The sequence below is a fragment of the Grammomys surdaster genome, unplaced genomic scaffold, assembly GCF_004785775.1.
Source record: "Grammomys surdaster isolate TR1022 unplaced genomic scaffold, NIH_TR_1.0 168, whole genome shotgun sequence".
In the NCBI taxonomy this organism is placed as follows: domain Eukaryota; kingdom Metazoa; phylum Chordata; class Mammalia; order Rodentia; family Muridae; genus Grammomys; species Grammomys surdaster.
Window position 1 is genome coordinate 1,213,402 of NW_021604616.1, and position 22,512 is coordinate 1,235,913.

A 22,512-nucleotide genomic window follows, 5' to 3' on the forward strand; every position below is an offset into this window, starting at 1 on the left:
CTTCTTTCACTGTAGACTGAGGGGGGACCCAGCTTTCCTTATTCGGTTTCCTGGACCTGCTCTACCGTCTACCACGAAATAGGCACCCAGTGAAGGTTTGGTCAGTGAAAGCTCTCCGAAGAAAGAACTTTAGAAGTTGAGAGGGCATTTAAGGCCAGGATTCTCAGAAAGAACGCCTCGCACATGTGGACTGGCTGTCATTATCTCCAGGGTCGCTCCGAGGGCGAAACGCGCCCCTGCGGCGGGGCACTGGGCCCGGGAGCCGCGCGAACCCCTCGGGAAGGCCCCCCACCCACGCCAGCCGGCGCCGGGGGCGTGGCTTTGGTCGTGGGGCGTGGCCTGCCCGCGGGGGGTTTCCGTGCCCGGGGCGTGCCGAGCGGGGGATGCGGGGCGGGGCTTCCGCCAGGAGGGGGCGGGGCTTGCGCGGTGAGTTCTCTGACGGCCCCAGCCAGGGAATTTCAATTTGAAACCCGGCGGAGGGTGGAGGCGGCGGCGCGAAGGACCGGCGTCTGAGGCTGGAGCGGGACGCGTCCCCGGGGCGAGCAAGCTCGAGAGGCGCGGTGTCTGGGTAAGGAGGGGAGCAAGCCGCGGGGTGGCGGGCGGTGTCCCGACACGCTGCAGGCGGGAAGCCGACCCCGGCAGGAAGCCCGGACGGCCATCCCGGGCGGGGGAGGGGGCGGCTGCGGGCCCTTCTCGCTCCCTCCCCGCCGAGGACCGCGGCGCCGTCCCCGGGCTCACGCGCCCGGGCCCTGCCAAGGCGTGCGGCTCCATCCGGGGTGCGGGGGGCTCGCCGCGCCCTCTCTACTGGGGGTCGCCGGACACGGGCCCGCGGCGCGCGTGGGCTCTGCGGGAGTCGGAGAGGGAGGGCGCCGCGCCAGCCAGCCAGCCAGCCCCACTCAAGCGGTGGGTCGGGCCCACGCGAGCGACCCTCCGCCCCCGCCGGCGGCTGTGCGGTCTGGCGCTGCGGGCACGCTCGCACGTTTTCTGAGGCGAGCCTTCCAGCCGGGACACCAGGCCATCCGACCCGATGGCTTCCTTTTTTTCAGGCGCTGGCAGCTGAGGGTTGGGAACAGTTTAGATGAGGTTCAGGGTTGGGGCTACGAGGAGGAAATAACGGAGTCGGTGGCGTTGAGGTTGGCACCCCTGGATCCCCCATCCTCAAACCCAGACGTCTTCGGTGGATGGTAGTCATTAAGTGTCCCCAGACTCCAGCCTCAGGCGGGGCCAAGTTTTATTTATTTATTTGGGGTGAAGTTAGAAGAGCGCCCCCTTTCCCCAGTGTGTTACTTTGGGGAGTGGTCTCTGTGGAGTCTTCCTTACAAAATGAGGAAGCCCTTCAGTAAATCTGCCTCCTGAACAGCTGTCCCTGATTTTTAAGGTCCCTGGGAGAGTGATAAGCAAGGTGGCACCTAGTGGAGTTGTACATTTCCTCCTTTGCGAATCAAGAGTCTCTCTGTTTCTTGAACTTTGCTGCATGTGAAACGTGGGGTGTGCAGGGCAGTATGTTCTTGTTACTGTGATTAGCTAAAAAATAAAACTAAAACGGCTTCAGTCTTCTCCACTCATTTTTCTTCAGTCCTTTCTCTCTGTCTTTCTTTTGTGTGTGTGTGTGTGTGAGTACATTATCTCTGTATTCTTTATTGCCTTATAATGCTGCGTTGACAACATTTTAGTCTACTCTGTCAGACATTCCCGTGGATTTGAGGGAAACTTGATCTGTTTCTTGGCTGTGGGAGATGGGGTTTAGAATTCTCAGTATTTGTACAGGTTTTCCTGTGCTATTCAGTTTGTTTGCAGGCTCCTGCTATGAGAAATCTCCGGTTTGCTGTTGCAGCCATTGGTGGGCTGCCTTGCAATGTTATTCTGGGTCTTGGTAGGTGCCAGCAGCCCTCTCAGGAGGCTGCTAGTTTGAAATAACTTTTAAAGAGAGAGGCTATGTCACTTGTTGGGGCTAGGACAGTCATTTCTAGGACAATTTGGTTTGAGACCCACCATCAAACCTCAGAGGTCTTTGTAGCCTTTGGAGAACTGGAGGAGTTGGAACAGTGGTGTGAAGTTTGCCCGATTTAATCCTGTTCTGTCTTCTTCAAGTCTGGGGCAGAATTCCCACTGAAGTCAGCAGTGGTCTTGCTTGCAAACTGCCTGTTGAGAACAAGAGGCTGCTCATTAATAGGAGAGGACAGTTTCTCTCTTTAAAAACAGTCCCCTTTAAGAAAGACCTAGTCCTAACAGTTCTTAGTCATTTACCTCTACTACAAGTAGGGCAGTCTATGCAAGAAAGAAAAAGTGTGGATGGATTGAGCTATCAACCCTCTTGAAGTCTAATTAGAGGGGGGTTGTTAAAAAGAATCAGAAGCAATGCCGTTATTTATCAGCACGCAATAGATTTTCAGTGACACGTTTGGTATTTTGTGTAAGAAATGTAAACTGCTTTGGGATGTTTTACAATAACTGATTATCAATCTTTAAAATCCAAAGTTTTAGGTTCATTTAGAAAGAAGCCCCTTTGGAGCTTCCTGGGAACGAATCTGAGTGGATGCTCACCACCCACCCCAAAGTAGCTACAGACAGAAAAATAAGGAGCCTCAGAAGTGTGCAGTACCTGGAGATGTGGCTTTAGGACATTTTGTTTGTGTAACATTTCTTGTTATGTGAATCTGGATGACAGGGACCCATCTTTAGATTAGTGAGGACTCAGAGCCTTCTAGCTCAACTGACCTGGTTGGTGAGCCTTGTGTCTTCTGCTTTTTAATGTAATGTTCTTGTGGTTTACTCCTTTCAAATTACCAGTTCTAAAGAATTGAGTTTAGAAAACCTAACCAGTGACCAGAATGTAAAAAATAGACATTGAAAAAATTAGAACCATATCCATGTGGGCTCCCCAACCACACTCTTTCAACTAAAAATAGTTAATGATGAGAAAGCAGTCCTCAACTGAAATATTTATTGGTAAATTTTCTATGTAACTAGCAATTCTGTGAAGTTATGCTTAACATTTAGTTCTGCTCTGAATTGTCACCCCATAATGCTGTCGCTAGTGACCTGCATAAGCTGTATCTTTGCCATATTATTTAGGAATGTGGGGCTCATATTTTACATAGTGGGAGGTTTGATTTTTTTGTTTCTGTTTCCACAGTAAAGCATGGGCTTTTTCTTTACTTGAACTGAGATAGCTGTGGGTAGACATTCTTGAAAAATATGAACTGCTAGTTGCTTTTTTTTTTTTTTTTTAATAAGGCAGCAGAAGTTTCTAGAGATCAATCCCACCAAGTGGCATGTTGCTTTCTGAGGTATTTATTGGAGGAAATAAAGGAAGTGTGCCCATCTTCTCCACCCCACTTTTATTTAGAAACATTTTATTTTATTTATTTATTTGTTTGTTTGTTTAGCGTTTTGCTTTTTGTTTTCTTTCCAGATTATAGTTGCTGTACCTAACCACTGGGTACTCTCACAGACTTAAAAGCCTCAAGTAAATGTTTATTCTGGCTTCCATAGTCAGCAAATACCAGCCAAACCCTAATTTACTGCTCTTTATAGAATCTTGGAGTCTCAGGGCTGAACTTTTAAGACTCAGCAGATCCGCTCTTAGCTCTGTTCCTTTCCCCCTTCCCACACAAACATTTCTAGCTTCTTTGGAAGACCTGAATAAATAGGGGGTTTGTATATGATTTCTTCACAGATTGTAGACAGAGCATCCTTTGGAAATACCATGTTTCAGCATGAACCAATAACTTGATATTTATAAGATTTCTATTATTTGTCTCTCTGGGCAGTGTCCCAAACTAAAATCTGAGATTGAATGACTGCTGTGTGTCATAAACTATAGGACATGGCCACCACAGCACCCTATAGGTAGTGTAGTTGCTCAGAAGTCACAAGTAAACTAGAGAGGAAATAAGAAAACTATCTCTAATACAGCTTGAAAAAACTGACAGTTATAACTCTTTGAGGGTAATTTTTCTAGAAAGTACATGTATTTTGTATGAGATAGAAGGAAATAACACACATAACACATTTTACATATATCTGATAGATGGGAAATCGGTAGTAGAAAATTTATTCACTGAACATTTTTTACATATTTTAAAGGTTTACTTCTATGAGTGTGATTACGTTGCCCACACAGACCAAAAGAGGGTGCTGGTTCTGTTGGAACTAGATTTACAGGCAGTTGTAAGCCCTGTGGGCGATGGAAATCAAACCTGGATTCTCTGTAAGAGCAGCAACTGCTCTTAACTGCTGAGCAATCTTTCCAACCTTCTTGGATATAATTTTAATGCCTTTAATCCCAGCACTTGGGAGGCAGAGGCCAGCAGATTTCTGTGAGTTCAAGGTCAGCATGGTCTGTGTTGTGAATTCCAGAACAGCCAGGGCCATGTAGAAAGATCCTGTCTCAAAACAAAACAAAGCAAACAAACAACAACAATAACAACAAAAAACAAAACCAAAAAACCCCAACCAACCAACCAACCAACCAAAATTCCAAAAAACCCAAAAACCAAACAAAACCAAGGAAACAAAAAAACCTCCTTAATAGCAAAACAACAACAAAGCCCAGGGTCTCATACAGTTTAGAATGGTGTTGGTCCTGCTATGTGGATAAGGTTGGCTTTGAACTTCTGCTCCTCTTGTCTCCACTTGCTAGGATTCCAGTTACGTGCCTTGAAACTTTAGTCAACTTTATAGGAGTTGTTTATAGCTTGTGTAGAAACATCATGTAAATAATAAAGAGGACTTGCTTTACAGCAACTGCTGGACATAGTTCCCCCTTGTTCTTAAGATTGGGTTTGGGATCAGGGTAGGGGTTTAAATGGGTGTTTCTCATGTCTAGGATGGCAGATCATCTATACACTGTTTCCTGGTTTGAAGTATAGCGTTCATTATAACTAGAAGTTTTGTAAACAAGCTGTTTTCTGAGTTTTCTTTTTTTATTGTCATCTCACGTGCCAAGTCAGATCTTTATAGGCTCTCAGTGACTTCATACACTTCCGGCGTTTCCCCCTCAAATGTGCCTTGAGTTAATGTCATATGCTCAGTGCTGTTAAGTATGCTTTGTTCAGATAACTGATTTTTTTCCCCATTTTAGCATGTTTTTATTTAGCACCCTCTAAGGTGAACTAAAAAATGGCATGTAGGTTCATCTACTATCCTGGCATGTTTTTCAGATCCTAACTCTGGATTTCCAGGTCTGTGTCTGTGTCTCAGTAGTTTGAAGGTTCAGATGTTATCTATATTTGCTACTGTTCTTTGTTTTTTTTCCCCCTCCCATTATCCAAAGAGGCTACTTTTTAAGAAGGCAAACACTCACACACCCACAACTTACACTCTGGAGAGACCTGGTCAGAAGTGCTTTCACAATTTAATTTACACTCTTGACCTGAGGATTGGGAGTTAAGTGAGCATGTGTTGCTTGGGGTATGCCTCAGGCTGTGGTAGGAGAGTGCTTCTGTTTGTGTTTGAGTGAGTGCAGGAAAGGTTGAAAGGTAAGGGGGACACAGAAAGACAAAATAGGAATATGAGATTATTTGGGATCAGAGGTTTCAGATTGCTGATCTAACTCAGCATTTATTTTTTAAGTACCAATTACTGTGGTGTTAGATAAGCTTTTGTGTAGGCAAGGCTGACCTTGACTGTGGTATGTGGTGGAGGAGGACCTTGAGCATCCATTTATGTGGTGCTGGGGACTGACCCACAGCGAACACTCGATAGCTGAACTGCATCCTGGATCTAGTTCTTAAATGTTGGCGACTAGGAAGTTAGAGTCTTCAGAGACCTGGTCTCTCATCTCTTTCTGTTGTCTGGCTGCACTTTGTCACTGTTGTTTTCTCCTCCCTTGCCTGGCTGTACTATTTCCTTTCCATTGGATTCTTTAGTTGAGCCCCATGTGCTGTGGTCAAGGTGAAACCAAGTTCTGGTACACAGTCTGAGACACTTGTATTGCTACCTGTGAGTTTAACGACTGCTTCTGTTTCCTCACAAGTTTCTTGTAGAGCTGTGATTAGAGAAGGCCACTAACATGTCCACGCTGGGTGGTGTTGGGTAGGCTATTATTCTGCCAGGGACTTTGGGCAAAATATTTTACAAAGCCATTTCTTTAGTGGTTTGTGTGTGTGTGTGTGTGAAAATCATACCTATTTCATAGAGTGATCTGAGAATTAAACGAGCCAGTGTTTATAAAATGCTTCACGTAGTGCCTGGCATCTGTGAGAGTTGTTTGTTCGGCTATGAAAAGAGCTAGTGTGTTGCTTGTGGTAAGCACATTTTCTGCAGTCGTCAGGAACCATTTATCTCTGTGGAAGCAGAGTCTGATATGGGGCTGGGATTTTTTATGCTTTGAATGCCTTTTAAAAACTATTTTTAGTACAGTATCTTTAGAATTTTTAAACTTTTACCAAGCTATTAACTTACTCTTGCCCATTTTTTTTTTTTTTAAATAATACACAAAGTACCATGTTTGTGGGGAAACTCTTGGGATCTAGTTTCAACAGTATGGGAAGAATGTATAGTCTTTTTGTGGTGTTGCTAGAGGTAATGAATCCTAAGTCTGAAGTGTGCATATGCTGTCTCACAACTTCTTTTCTCTATAGTTGAAGTAAGGTTGTTGAAATAAGGCTCATATTAAGTGGGTGTTTTACTGGTTGGTTAAGCTCTGGCGAATGACACACTAAAATGTAAGCTTTATAGATCCAGTGCCTTGTATTATGTGTGAAGTAAACCTGCAGCGTAGTGCTTAATTTTAAACTATCTGCCAGTATTATGAGACCAGAAATCTAATATATATACTTTTATTTTGGGTAGGAAACTTAGAGGACAGAGGTAATACTGGTTCCATTCACCTCTACTGGAAGGACTGTCAGCCAGCCAGAGCTTGCATTACCTTTTATGATAACTCTTTTGACTCAGTTCCCCCGTTTCCTTTTCATGTTACCTCTAGAGCATTGGTTCTCAACCTTCCTAACGCTGTGACCACTTAACACAGTTCCTCATGTTGTGGTGACCCCCAACCATAAAATTATTTTTGTTGCTACTTTATAACTGTAAATTTGCTACGATTATGTATCGTGATGTAACTATCTGATATACAGGCTCTGGGGATCTCTACCCACAGGCTAAGACGCTCTTCTCTAGACCACTTCATTGCCATCATATGAACCAACTACTGGGCTTATTCTCCATTTATTAAACAGCAATTGAACTGACAACAGGTGAGGCTATATGACCTTACAGTGAGCATTGCTTACAGTAGGGCTTTCTTTCCTATTGGGCCTCTCCCTCTGTGAAGTGTTACTTTTGGGTCACCATCAGGACCATGGCTGATCAATGTCCACTGTGCAGTAAGCCCTCAGTAATGATGTATGGAATTGTTCAGTTTCTCGTTTGGTTCTAGACTTCCTCATTTACTGTTAAGCAATTTGCTTCATTCTCTGAAGCTCAGTTTTAGACTTCCATAGCCTACAGCTGTACCTGATTTATATTATTTGGCTTTGTAAAGTGATGTTTTTCATTTCATTCTTTCTGTTTCATTTTGCACCAGCCCATCAGTTCAGACAGTAAAACAGTCTGTAAAACAGTTTTCCATGTGGTCTTAGGAATTGCAGTGTTTGGGAGAAAAGAGACGAAGTGGAGGCTTATATGGGCAAGCAGTGCTGATTTACCTTCACATGCTGAAAAAGAACTGGTCACATGACTTAGAAAGGCTAGTGAAGATAGTGTATATACCATGTAGAAATGCTCACAAGTCTGACCACCTCTTGCATCTATGGACGCAGTGAGCTAATTATCTGGTTATTTGGTCATTTTGGTCATTTACCAGATGTCATCGTCAAAGACTGGAGCAGCCAAAGTTCACATTTTAAGACAGCAGCTTGATGTGGGGTTAAGTCCTATTTTCTGTATCTTCTATATTTTCAAAAACAACTTTTTTGAGACAAGGTCTCACGTATCCCAGGCTCACCATGTAGACTAAGATGCGCCTCTGTTCTTCCTGCTTCCACCTTTCAAGCCTTGAGAACACAGGGCTTCACAAGCCACCAGCCCTGATTTATGTGGGCCTCATGAACTCTACCTACTGAGCTTCAGTTCCAGCCCTTGAAAAACTTCAGTGTTGTGTTGTGATTTTTGTTTCATTTTCAGTGATACACTTTTATAATGTTAATTGTAATATCATCATTACACTGAGTGTTTCTTAAAACTACCAAATTGTCTGTCAGCATTAAAGTCTTGATTCCCATTTTTTTTCTTTTTAAAATTGGTTTATATTTGAGTGCATGTTTGTGTGTGTGTGTGTGCATGCTAGTATATGCACGGTGCTTGTGGCTATCTTTGGAGGCCAGAAGATGTAAAAATCTCTTGGAGCTGGAGTTCAGGCGATTGTGTACTGTCTAATATAGTCTCTGTCATCCAAACTGAGGTGCTGTTTAAGAAGGTGTAAGTTTTCCTAACTGCTGAGCCATCTCTTCAGCACAGTGGTCTTTGATGTTCTTAAGTGCCAATTTTTTAAGTGGGAGGCTTTGAGACAGGGGCTCACTGTGTAGTCCACACAGGCTTCTTCAAATTCCTTTTGTAGTTCAGTCTGGTCTCACATTTTTTTATGTAGCCCAAGTTGGCCTTGAACTTGTGATTTTCCTGCTTCCCAAATCAACTTTAAGATTATAGGTATATACCCACCATACCCAACTCGTTAAGTGTCAATTTAATCAATGTCATTTTAAAAACATTTTTTATGTGTGTGAATGTTTTACCTGCATGTATGTCTGTACAGACATGTGTTCCTGGTCCTTGTGGTGGAGGATGTTGGGTCCCCTGGAACTAGAGTTACAGACAGGAGTGACCCACTGTGGGTACAGGGAATGGAACCTGGGTTCTCTGCATGAGTAGCAAGTGCTCTGAACCATTAATCTTTTTAGTCTTTCAAGTGTTAATTTTTGAAAAACATTTTCTTTGTATGAAGATGTAGTTAAGATTTGTACATATAGTCTTTATGGCCTTAAGATTTAGTTATCTATTTCTTATTTTTCCTTTCAGTGTATTTTGTTGAAGAAACATAATTGATTGTCCTGTGTGCTAAGCACAGTGTGAATTTTCCTCTTTCCATCCCTGTGGTCTAGTGAACCTATTCCTGTACCCTGTATTCTCTTTGATCTGTAATTAGATCTATAAAAATGACCCAGTTCCCTCCCTCTTTTCTATTTCTGTGAGATTATTCCATAGATGTAGGCTTTTATTCAATGCCTTTTATTGAATTTTGTTTTTCCTTTATTATTTTGTGTGTGGCTTTGTGCTTATGTATGTAGGCTTGCATACACATGGAGCACTGTGGAGGCTAGAGAACAGCTCATGGGAGGTAAGCCTTGAGGATTTTAGGGTTGAACCCAGACCCTCAGGCTTGGTTGCAAGCGCCTTTACCACTGAGCTGTATTTCTGGTATGAGGCCCTCAACCTTCTGATGCTGTCACAATATGGATGGGCTCATTCAGTCTTAGGGGCTGCCTTTATTCTATGTGTACATAATCAAGGGGAGAATCAGCCATAGTCAGTAATAACGTGTTAGAAAAGAGAGAGAGAGAAGCAAGCCCCACAAAACCAGACCAAAAAGGAGGAAGACTGTTTGGACTGTATTTATACATGTTAGTATAGTATGCAGCTCACTTTAAAGATGGTCAGGGTTGACTAACTCATGGCACCCAGTGGACATGTTGGCTGAATGTTAGTTTTGTCCACTGGGGCCAGTAGTTATGTAAGCTATTTGTGCCGAAGAACTGTATCTCATTTGGAGGTTGTTGGCATCTTCAGCATCTGTCTTTTAGGAGATAGGCTTGCTTTCCTGGCTGGCTTTGGGCCCCCACATTTCTTCTTTACCATGTGGTCTTGAAGCACTGAGTAACAAGGATCCCATGACTGAGTACTGCTTTGGGTTGTGTGAGTCTTATTTATACTGTGACTGAAGCAGGGCCACATGTTCTCCAGGTGCCCTGTAGAGCTAACCTCCTACTCAAGTGGAGAATGGCCTCTTGCCTTTCATGCAGTGCTCCTCATCTGCTTTCCAATATCAGCAAAACATGCCAGAGTATAAAGCATAGAAATAAAGTATGGCTTTCTCCCTTTCCCAACCAGCTTTTTCCTTCATGTGGTTTTACACTTTTGCTATTTAATTTACAGTGGAAATGGCACTCCCCAGAGTACTTGGGCATGATTTAGAACACCAGGCATGCTGTAGGGGTACAAGGGGAACAGCGGCAGGCCAGTGCCCAAACAACTGTCAGCTCCCCAGTGGCTGCTACTTTCAGTATTTCTGGTCTTGTTTTTTTTTTGGTATGTTTGGTCCCTAAGAAACACAACTATCTTGTTTCTTGACTTGAAGAAAATAATGAAATACTTTTCATTTTATTTATTAAAGTCTTTTGTATTTCATAGGGGAACAGGACATGCTGGGAGTCAAGAACTTGGTTCCACAGACATTTAACAGCCACTGTCTTCTTTCCTCTGCTCATGTGGAGGTATTTCTGTGTATCAAGAGTTGTTTTAGTTGGTGTTTCATTTTGGAAACTCTCAAGCAGCCTATTCAGTCTTGCTGATGTCTGTCCACTCCAGTTTCTTGTACATATGAATGATGCAGCTACTCATTTTACATTTTGATTAGAGTTAGCTTGTTTTACTCTCTTCTCATAAGACTCGCACTCTCTTCTTTTCCATTCTTTAACTTAGAAGGATGAGCCATGTAAAGTGCTTTGACTATGCCTGTAAAAAACTTTTAAACAGTCTTATGTTTTATCCTGAAGATGATTTTGGTTTTGTCTCATCCGGCTAATGTTCTTGGTTTAGTTAAGCTGCATTGGAAGCTCTAAAATTCCTGCAGTTAGGTGTGTGTGTGTGTGTGTGTGTGTGTGTGCATGCATGTGAGTGTGCACAAGTGTGCAGGTCTACTTATGTGCACATGGAAGCAGAGGTCAGCCTTAGGCGTTCTCAGTTGTTGTCCACTTTGTGGACAGGGTCTCTCTCTGTCCTGAGCTTGCACATTTGACTGACCAGGGAGCTGTGGGATCCAGCTGTTTCCCTGTGCTGGGACAGTAAACAGGTGTCACCTCATGTAAGTTTTGTGTGAGTTGAGCATAGATACTCAGTACAGCAAGTGCCGTACTGATTATCTCCTCACTGCCCCTCCTCCATCCTTCTGCGCCCTCTGTCATCATGGGCTTTATAGAACTTCTCTATAGATAACTGTACTTTGGGAATATCTATCCATCTTTTTTTCCCCTGGGTTCTGTGTTTCCTGTACACTGTATTTGTTTCTTGATTTAACTCTGATTTCACATGAACTCAGCTAGCAGTTGTTCAGGAAATCACCAGCGTCAGTTTCTTCAGACTCAGGTATATGTTAAGATAGGCTGCCATTTTCAGTTGATGGCTTGTACAGTTTGGCTTGTATCACATTCCGAGTTAGTGATTAACTTTCCCTCAAAGCTTGAGGTCATATTTTGCAGCCCATGTCTGCATTTAGCTCTTTGTCAAGCCTCAGGCCCCAGAGGGACCTGGAACTTGCAGGCCTGTGCTAGGGACTTCAGCCCTCAGTTTGTTTGTTTGTTTGTTTTTTTGGGGGGGGGGTCTGCCAAGGCATGGAGCCAGCCTGCAACTTCTGTTCCAAAGTCAGGTGCTTTTCAGTCCTACAGTTCCGTCTGCATATCTCTTCTTCTCGGCCCTCTGTAGCTCAGGCTCCTGAGATTAAAGGTGTGTGTTGTCCAACCCGTAGCTTCCTCCCTTGTTTGTAATCTTTGTTTTATTTTCTTCCTGTTAGTTTACTAAGGAAAGAGTAGAAATTAACCTATATTCAATTGTCTAGATTAGGGTTTTATATTGATTAAAAATAAAATTTAGAGGATTATTGTATTCAGTGTGTACTTATTGTAGCCATAATAAACCTATTTCTTTTTCTATTCCATTTGCTGACTTAAGTTAGGTGTAAAAGTACAAAGAAAAATCAGATTAACGAGTCAGTATTTACAGTGGGTGACTGATGCTTGGACAGAACAGCTCTTCCTTAGAGGAGGTCAGGAAGCTCATTGTTGTATCTCACAGACAAACTTCCTGTGCTTGTTCCAAGGTTAGTTTACTATAAGCTTAAAAATTATCTATCTTAGGTAAATGTAACAAAACACAGTGGCAACAGATTCGGTGAATATGTACCTTTCAGAAATGAGAGTCTTATTTTAGAATAGTAAATTCTTAATTTGTCTGACTTTAAACTGATACATAGTACCATATATAAATTTGAGGATTATTATTATTTGGGGATTAGAACAACCTTATTGTCAAGTGAAAATCTTCATTGCTAGGTAAGGTATAAGGAGTTTTATGGAATGTGAGTGTGGATGTTAAGGGTTTATGTGGGTGGATTTGAGGAAGTTGAGACATAAAAGGGAATGTGGAAAGCCTGGCATAGGGGTGTGGCTGAGCTGTCTAGGAAGGGCTAATAGCTGCAAGTGTGTGCTTTATGTTAACTCGCCCAGTGCGGTTCAGAAGTTGGTAAATTCAAGCACTATATTTTTCTATGAGAAGAATTTCAGGTTCTTCTAAAAAGTATAGTGTCTCCCTGAAATGTAGTAATGACTGAGATGTGTAAACTCTTTTTAACCCTTTGATTAACTGTATATGCAGATATACAATTGTTTCCAACTCTTACTGTATTTCTTTTACCTAGCCTAACTTGGAAGAGGATATACATTTTAAAGTGATCTAGAGACAGACATTAAGTAGTTAATACAAGATTTGGAAAAATTATAACATGGGTGCACAAATTTGTACAAATTACTGAAGCTAAAAAAAAAAAAAAGACAGGATATGGAGATGCATGCCTATAATTTGAGACAGAGGCAGAATTCGAGGTCATTTTCTGCTTCATAGTATGTTCTAAGTTAGCTTTGGCCACAGGAGATCCTGTTTCAAATTAAAAAAAAAAAAAAAAACAAAACCCTGGAACTGGAGAGATGGCTTAGAGGTTAAGAGCACTGGCTACTTTCCAGAGGACCCGGGTTCGATCCCAGCTGCCCAGATGGCAGCTTAAAAATGTCTGTAACTCTGGTTTTAGAGGATCTGACAGCTTCATGCAGACATACACATGAGCAAAATATCAACACTCAAATTTAAAAAAAAGCAGCAAAAAAAAAAAAAATCCAACAAAACCAAACCCTTTAAAGAGTCCTACTGGGTAGGTTCCAAGGAAGATTTCTTTGACCATGCTATTTTATATAGTCCCCTTTTCCCTTGGTAACATATAAAGCTATGTACTGACTGACATAGCTCTTCCCTTCTCTTCTTCCTACAGGCTCTCCCTGGGAGCCCAGATCTTCTGGCTCAGCCTTCTTAGTGCTGGGATTATGTGTATACCCAGCATGCTTCTTTAATTATTAAACATATATATATACATATATGTATATATATGTGTATATATATATGCTAATTTTAAAGTTAATTTTTTCCAACAGAAATCTCTAGAACATTTTGTCATTCTACTTTTTAAGATTTTTTTTGAAAGTTCTGTTCAGTAGAAAGGCAAGTCAGGAAGAGGTTAAATGGAAGCCACTCAGCAGTTCAATAACAGCAGCCAGCCTGGCCAGGCTCCTGTGCTCAGTGGTTTCTTCTCCATTCCACTCCTTTGCTGCTAATAAAGTAGCTAATTGGAGTTTTCTTGGAGACCCCGGAAGCCTGCCAAGTTCTGTAGCTAAAGGGATGTCCTGTAGCTTTTATATATTTGCACCATGAGCCCTGAAGGTAGACAGGCTGAAGTCTTCCAAAAATAGCTCAATAAATGTGTCAAGGTTTTGAAATACTACTGAAAAAACAAGGAAGTCTGGTACTGTGGGGGTTATTGGAAAATGATGCCAAATGCTTTCAGAAGTGTTTGCAAAGAAAATGTGGCCCTGGCGGTATCTAGACAGTGTGCATAGTCAGCGGAGGCTTTGGGAAACTATATTTGTTATGATAATCCTTTGTGACTTCCTGGTACTCTGCTTAATTGCTCTGCCGTAGAAAGAAAGCAGCTAACAGAACATCTTCCTGGAGACATTTCCTCTAATTCACTTCTCTTAATGAAGAAAAGAAAAACTTTCTTCCTCCATAAAATAAATAAAAATTATATGTAGGAAAACTTAGAATGTCAAGTAATGATTTGAGCCTGTCTAAAAAAGAAATCAATATTACCCTCTGCACTTGTAGCCAGAATTCTATTTGGATCATGGCCATTAAAATTAACATCAGTAAAGCTTGTGGCTTAATTTTCCTAATGCCAAGCATGTCTGTTTTAAATTAGGCTCATATGGGAATGTGATAACACTTGTTTCTCTCTCAGGGCCCCCACCTTAACGCTGGAAGCAGGACAAGGTCTGTGGAGGGCATTTCGTAACTTCTGCAGCCCTGGAAAGGACTGGACTGGTGTATGTGCTGTGCATGTGCTGTGCATGTGTGGTGCATGTGTGGCGGCTGCAGGATGCCAGTTCACTTTCATCTTGATGCTATGAGCATGTGTTAAAAGACTGTAGGGTGGATTCTAGACCATTCTATCTATAGATTGGAACTTGTATGTCAATTACTCTGGGCAACATACAGGACAGCAGCAGAAGATGGGTTATTTTAAAGGACTTTTCTTTGTATATATGTAAGTAATTTATTGAAGCCATATTTGTGTGTGTGTGTATCTGCTGCTCGTCTTTATTTTGGAAGTAGTTCCTGCCATACCATTATCAGACAGAAAACAGAAGTCTTTCTACTGAAGCAGACCTGTCGTGCAGGCTGGGCTGTAGCTGAGGCTGCCTTTGAACCCCTTATTCTGTTTTGCCTTTGGTTCTCCAGTGCTGAGATTTAAGACCTTAGCCAACATGGTCTCCTCTGCTTCCTTTTGTACTTCACTTGCAGAATTTACAGGATAGTCATCAGTAGAACAGTAACAAAGAGCCACATGCCCCGTGGCTTCAGCATGTAGCAGTGTTGTGCTGGAAAGCACTTCGTGTGTACTTTGTCTCGACTCCTTGATGCTCACTGCGGTCCACCCATAATATTTTGAAGCAAATCCTAAACAGTATGAAATTTCCTGTGTAAATAATGTGGGAGCCCTGCTATGTACTACATGGTGTCTGAGGTTCGTGTTTACAACTGATTCGTTTTTAAGTAAGTTGTTCATTTATAACATACTTAGTTGTCATGTGTTTGAAGTAAATATCTGAGTATTGTTTTTGTCAGTGAGAGCAGATTTGTGCGACTATAGCATTGTGTGTGCTTTAGCCAGTGCTAGCGATGAAACAGACTTCGATATAGAAGTAAGCTGTGACAGCCAGATTTTGAACGACTGCTGAGTCAGAGCGGAAGAGATGCAATGGTAGTGTGTTTTGATCTTTGAGACAGGTTCTCAGTGTAGCTCTGGCTGGCCTGGAAGTTACTGTGTAGATCTGGCTGGCCTCAAACTCAGTGATCCTTTTGCTTTTCTTTCTGTTGGCTAAGTTGTTCCGCTTATGTTTGACCAGCAGCGTGGGGAGCAGTATATGACTTAAAACACTAACTGTACTCTGGGCTTAGAAACAGGCAATCCCTGGCAGGCAAGCCTCAGCTGAGTACTGCAGTGCTTTCCTTAACTAATATGTGCGATTTTTATATTGGAAATAGTTTACACTTTAAGTTACATGTAATTACAATCTCTTAGAAAAGGTGTCAGATTATAAAGAGTTGATAATACATGTCGTTCTTGATATTTCCTATGTGCCTGGCATTGAACTTTGACTTAGCTTAACTGTTGAGTCCTGATAGTAGCTCAGTTTTGTAGAAACTGGTTTTTGTAGGAGGAATCCTACAGTTGAGGCCCTTCAAGTTTCTGGAATTTACTTACTTCAGTTAACAGAATAACATTCTGTTCTAGAGTCTTCTGTTCTAAACACTGTCCTGTATATCAGTAAGAATTTGGAAACTCCTTCAGACCTGTACTGTTTTATTGCATTTGGAATAATTTATTTATGAGAGCACAGTTTCATTGAGCACCTTGGAAACACCAGTTCTGAGACTGGTCTGAATTATGGCTGGGCAGGAGCTCTGGAAGCCTGTGGAGAGTTGTTGGTGACCAGTAGTGTCACGTTTGCATCTATCTCTTCTGGAGGAAGGGTCTTAATGTGTAGCTTAGGCTGGTCTTACATTCATAATTCTCCTGCCTCAGCTCATAAATGCTGGGATTACAAGCATCCAACATCTACCTTTAAAATAGATTTTTTTAAAGGTTCGCATTCAAGGTAATGTGTTTCATTGTGTCCTTTCTTGTCAATATATAATCATGCTTTGTTCTTATTCTCACTCACTTCCTCTTCCGTCTTAGAAAATAATTAGCTGATTTCACCATGAGGTGTAATGGCTTTGTAGACATTTTTATTTAAGCACCTTGACCACATATTGTCTTCATTTAATAGATCAATTACTTTGACTTCCCCTACTTTTTTCCTCACCCCAACCTCTTCTCCCTTTTCTCTTTATGTGTTGTGTGTGTGTGTGTAAAATCATGACTCATTTACATATAGTAAAATTCTGTATTCAAGAGAAACATGATAAACATCTTCGTCTCCTCTCCCTGTCTCCTGAGCCCACCCCTGCCTCTGAGATGGACCATGGATTCCGTTTGGAATCTTGAGAAGTCACAAAGGCCCTGTGAAGGTGGTAGTTGTAGGAAGGCAGCCATGTTTGGAGAGATCTCCTGTCTGCAGCTGAGTGCTTTGGCAAGTCTTACTGGAGTACAGGCTGTGGTTGGCCAGGGCTCAGGAGTTCGTCCTGAGTCCTTAGAATTTTCACAGATCAGGTAATTAGACCCCGTCTCTGGCTGTTTCTTCTGAACTAGAACGTGGCTGTAGCCACGTGTTCCAGTCCCAGTGCAGTGGTTACTGTGGACATGCTGGGCGTAGGCGTGCTTTAGTGTCTGCTTTCTCTTTGGTGGCTCAGGTGTGGTGAAAACACTCCTGATACATATGCTTGTGACTCATTAATTTTTCTTTGTAGTGAAAGTGGTTTTAAAATGTCCTTCCTTATAAAAAATAGGTGAAAGATTTTCGTAAAATATTAGATAATTTTTATGGTATCACAGCAACTTTGGAAAAATGATTGAGCAGAAAGCAGTTTGGTGGCAGCTGAAATCTTAATGTTGACTCAATGTAATTTCCCCACTAACAGGTTTGTTTGTTTGGAGTTTTTGAGACAGGGTTTCCTAGTGTAGCCCTGGCTGTCGTGGAACTCACTACATAGACCTGGGCTGGCCTTGAAATCAGAGATCCAACTGCCTCTGGGATTAAAGGCATGTGCCACTGTCTGGCTCCCACTAATGTCTTTATTTTAAATTTTATTATTGTAATTGCTTTTGAGATAAACTTTCACCATATCCCCCTGTAGCTTGCTGTGTAGACTATGCTGGTTTCGAAGTGATAGAGACCCTCTTGTCTTTTCCCCTCTGCTGACATTAAAAGTACATACCACCATGCCCAACATTAATGTTTATTTTTTAACTGATACATAACATAAAAATTAGTGCTTGTCCAGTGTGTATGGTATTCTGAATTCAGTCCTCAGCACTGCATAAACTGAGTGGAGGCAGGAGAATCATGAATTGTAGGCTAGACTACACAAGATTCTGTCTCCTCGAAATAAAACAACTCCAGAAAGCGGTTGAATTATGAGCTTTCATGTGATATTTTGATACATGTGTATGTTTTGTAATTTTTGAGTTATATTCAGTGTATCTCAAACATTTCTTTATGGTAAAACATTTAAATTCTGTTCTTTTAAGCTTTTGAAAAATATTACAGCATATTATCATTACCTGTAGTCATCTTACTGCTCCTTGGCTGTTATGAATAGTGACCTTCTGTACTCCCCCCCCCCCCCCCCCCCCCCCGTGTTTTCTCTTATTATCTGGGCTCCAGGGACTGGCTGCAGTTTGTCAGGCTGGGCAGCAGGTGCCTGTACCTGCTGAGCCATCTCCCTACTGGCCCACAGATGTCAATTTGATTTGAAATACTGATTCAGTCTCCTTTGGATTGTAGAAGTTTACAGGGAAACTTCAGAAGCTGTGTAGACTGTCATGTTTCAAAGTAGATGGACAACACAACCTTTGCTAGAAGTGAGTTGTTGAGTTTCCCGTTATAAATTCCGTGAAAACGCTTTAGTATAAAGTGAGAATTTTATTCTTCCCACCCCATTCCTTTTCTGGTTTAGAGTTATCACTGTGACTATCATTATTATTGTGTGTGGGAGAGTTTGGACACTCATGTGTCACTGCCTGGATTTGAAGATCTGAGGACTTTTTGGAGTCTTCTCTTTCCACCCTTGGTTTCAAGACTTGAGTGTGTATTACCAGGCTCACCTGGCAAGGGCTCTGCCCACAGGCCGCCACACTGGCTCTGCTCCCCTTGCTTTGATTTGATTTCATTTTAGTTTTTTTTTTTTAAAAAACAGGATTCTGCCTCTTCCTTCTACAGTTCTTTAACCAATTATTTTTATTTCGTGTGTATGAATGTTTTGTCTGCATATATGTCTATGTACTACATGTATACCTGGTACCCATGGAAGTCAGAAGGCAGCACTAGATCCCATGGAACTGGAAGCAGGTGGTTGTGAGCTGCCATGTGGGTATTGGGAATCGAATGTAGGCCTGCTGGAAGAACAGGCAATGCTCTCAACTGTTGAAACCATTTACAATTCTTTATTTATTTTAAGAACGGAAAGGTGCATTTTGGCTCATAGTTCACATTTACAGTCGTCATGGCACCAGGAGCATTGCATCTTTAGGAAGAAAAGAGGATGACTTGCTTTCTCCATGTCATGGTTTGCATATGCTTGGAATAGGGCGTGGCACCATTAGTGGGTGTGGCCTTGTTGGAGTAGGTGTGTCACTGTGGGTGTGGGCTTTAATACCCTCATAACTACCTGGAAGCCAGTCTTTTAGCAGCCTTTAGATGAAGATCTAGAATTCCCAGCTCTTCTTGCACCATGCCTTCCTGGGTGCTGCCATGCTCCTGCCTTGATGATAACTGTACTGAACCTCTGAACCTATAAGCCAGCCCCAGTTAAATGTTGTCTTTATGAGAGTTGCCTTGGTCATGGTGTCAGTTCACAGCAGTAAACACCTAACTAAAGCACTCCATTTATGCAGTCTAGGATCCTAGCCAATAGCTTGATGCTGCCCACATTTCCAGGAACTTCTTTATACACATGTTCATCTTTTCAGTGATGCTGGAACCTGTTGACAGTCAGCATTAACCAATCAGTATGAAGGCTTTTTGTCCATAGGCTGATAAGCAAAAAAGGCTTTCTCAACTCCCAAGTGTTACATATACTTTATGTGCTTTTTAAATGCTGACGACCTTCAGAAGAAGGAAATGCAATCAATGTCTCATCTTTGGTGCTAATTATGGAGAAAAACCTCTCTGTTTAGTATTGCCAGTGGAATTTTCCCAGTTATTGGATAGATCTGTGTCAGATGTACAACAATCTCCAGGAAAGACAAATGAATGTGCTCTCCTGGCTGTGTTAGCTGGTTTTTAACTTGACACAAGCTAGAGTTATTTGGGCGAAGAGAGATCATTTGAAAAAATGCCTTCACTAGATTGGCCTGAGGGCAAGCCTGTGGGGCATTTTCTTAATTAGTGATTGATGTGGGAAAGCCTGCCCATTGCAGGTAGTGCCTCTGTGGGCAGGTGCTCCTGGAATTGTGTGAGAAAGCAGGTGGAGCAAGGCAGGAGGCCGTGCTCTCCATGGCCTCTGTATAAGTTCCTGCCTTGAAGACTTCCTGCCCTGAGTTCCTTGGATAATGGCCTACCTATAGACTGTAAGATGACATAAACGCTTTTCACTTCAAGTTGATTTGGGTAATGTTGTTTTATCAAAGCCACAGAAACCCTACTTAAGATGGAGATTGGTGCCATGAGTGGGGTTTATTATGGCAGGCCTAACCACGTGTTTTTGGGAGGCTTGTTAAGGCAATTGAATTATGGGCTACGAAAGCCATTGAGTGCTCAGAGCTCAGTGGGCTGTTTTCTTGGAGTTGGGAAGAGACTGTGGAGGGCAGACAAAGTTTCAGAAGGATGCAAAGATTCTAATGGTGCTATTTGTGTGATAATTTTAAATTAAGAATCTGTAGTTCTGGTTAACTGGTGCTGAAGAATCAGCTGTGATTATCAGGCACCGCTGAAGTGAAACTTTGGCTTTTACTGAGACAGTTGATGTTGGTTAGCGGAGCTGAGAAAGTAGCAGTGGTTAAGGGACCAGTATCAACGAGAATCATAAATCTGAGAATATGTCCTCAGAGTCAGCCCTGCAGAAATTGTGCTTCAGAAGAGACCAAGACTGCATCTCCTGTTGGCAGCCAAAGTTGGTATTATTAGAATCACCAGGTGCTTCTGGTTGAAGGCACATAGATGTTGTGGTTAGCAGCTGAGCCTTGGCACTGAGAGGTAGGGCTAGAGTTAGTGACTGTGGGCACTGTGTTTATTCAGCAAGTGTCAGCTGTACTGGAAGTTAGAATTTTGAGATACTGCTTCAGCGCTCAGCTGGGATTGTAGGTATGCCTCCATATCTGGCTGTTTTTATACTGTTTGAATCAGAATCCACATTCGGTCCGCATACTGTGATTGGTGATAGTTCTCAGTTCTCTTTAACTTAAAGGTCCTGCTTCCTCACAGATACTTGTCTGAAGTGATGGGTATCTGTTCTGAGCTATCCCCACAGTTTTTGGGGTGCCACTTATCTCTGTTGGGTGCTCTATTCTTTCTTCAGTCCCTTGTACGTCAGTAGGAATAAGCAGAAGCTTTTAAAAAAAATCAGTTTCCAGTTTTATTTTTTTCATTAACATCTTGTTTTGTAATGTCTTTAAAATTTTTGAGGTGTATTATTATTAATGTGTATTATTATTATTAATAATGTGTATGAATGTTTTGCCTACATGTATGTTTCTGCAGTATGTACATGGTTGGTGCCTGAGGAGGCCAGAAGAGGGCATCAGATCCTCTGGAGCTGTACTTACTGCAGGTTTCAAGCTGTCTTGTGGGAGCTGGGGATTGAACTTAGGTCCTCTTAGTCATTGAGCAGTTTTCTCCAGCCCCATTTTTTTCTTTTCTTTTTTTCTAATCTTTATTTTATGTGTTTGAGCGTTTTAACCGCATTTACGTATGTTCACATGTGTGCAGTCAGGGCCTGTGGAGGCCAGAAGATGGATGAGTTTTCTGGGACCAGTGCTATAGACAGTTGTGAAGTACAGTGTGGGTACTGTGAACAAACCTTGGCTTTCTAGAAGAGCAGCCAGACCCCTTAATACAGAACGTTTTCTCCAGAACTCTGGTTTTGCTGTTTCTTAATACCACTATGGGTGTGTTCCAAAGCCAATTGTAAGGATGCTGAGATTCTGTCATTTTCTGAGATCAACCGAACCCAAATTTCCCATGAAAACAGATGGAACCACTTACAGACCTGAGTAGACCTGGCTTGCAGTAAAAGTAAGATGCTTTGCAGTTATGACAGCCCTGGTTTCTCTCACACCGTGACAGGGACTGTCCAGTTGTTGCCTTGATTTCCCACCCAGTAAGCAACTATCCATAAGTACTTTTTCCTCTTTTTTTTTTTTCTTGGCATTTGAATGTAAGGATTAAGTGGAAAGAAGACAAGTTAGCGATGTGTTAGAGATGTATGAGGAGATCCGAATAAAAGTGTTCTGCAGGAAGCTTCTGAAGGACATTTTTAACCCCCCCATAACCCCTCCATCTGCCTCCCTCTCTTCCTCCCTGCCTCACATCCCACCCCAGCCCTGATTCTTTCAGTGGAACTTTTCAGATGCAGAAACAGAGAAGACAGTAGAGTAATGAACACCAGTTGTCTGTCTCTGATGGCGGTGGGCAGGCTTACACTGCTGTCCATTGGAATCTTTGCCTTTTCCATTTGTTTTCACAGTGGGTCCTTTGTCTTTCCTTTATCAATGCTGATGTTTTTGCTAGTTCTGTCTATGTGTTTTGGTTGGTTCTCATTTTAGGTAGCAGGTGGAGGGGCTTGGATGATAGACTAAGATGATGTAACATGCCTTCTTACTGTCTTTCTTTTTAAATGAGTATTCTTTATAATGGAAGCATATACAAGCATAGGAGAGAATAATGAATCTCACATTCAACATATGATGGCTAATCCAGTTTCTTCTGTATAGCATCTAAACCCATGGGTCTTCCCCTAATTATGTATTGGATTATCTTAAATACACATACCAAACAAACAAACAAAAAACCCAGTACTTATTTTTATTTGCTTGTGTGTTCATGTGTGTAAGTTATATGTGTATGGATGCTCTTAGATGCCAGAAGAAGGTATCTTCTGGACTTACAGGCAGTTGTAAGCTTACCAATGTGGGTGTTGGGAACGAACTCAAATCCTCCACAAGAGCCCCAGGGTCTTTTAACTGCAGTCATTTCTTTATCTCCTGGGTGGATAGACATGGTACCATTTCGTTCATGTTTCTTTGTT

The 22,512-nt window shown here is 42.2% G+C and overlaps 1 protein-coding gene across 8 annotated transcripts in view; it reads left to right on the forward strand.

Moving 5' to 3' along the window:
• The first annotated feature begins 388 nt into the window (after positions 1-388).
• The window catches only part of Epb41l2 (erythrocyte membrane protein band 4.1 like 2), a 167,582-nt gene continuing 145,458 nt past the window's right edge, over positions 389-22,512 (forward strand). For 5 of the 8 annotated variants that reach the window (XM_028766446.1, XM_028766449.1, XM_028766452.1 and 2 more), the window contains exon 1: positions 480-568. The gene's annotated coding sequence lies outside the window, so the exon portion shown is untranslated. Of the gene's footprint in view, positions 569-22,512 lie in introns of all 8 variants that reach the window. The other 3 variants (XM_028766450.1, XM_028766451.1, XM_028766453.1) reach the window with 1 other exon arrangement.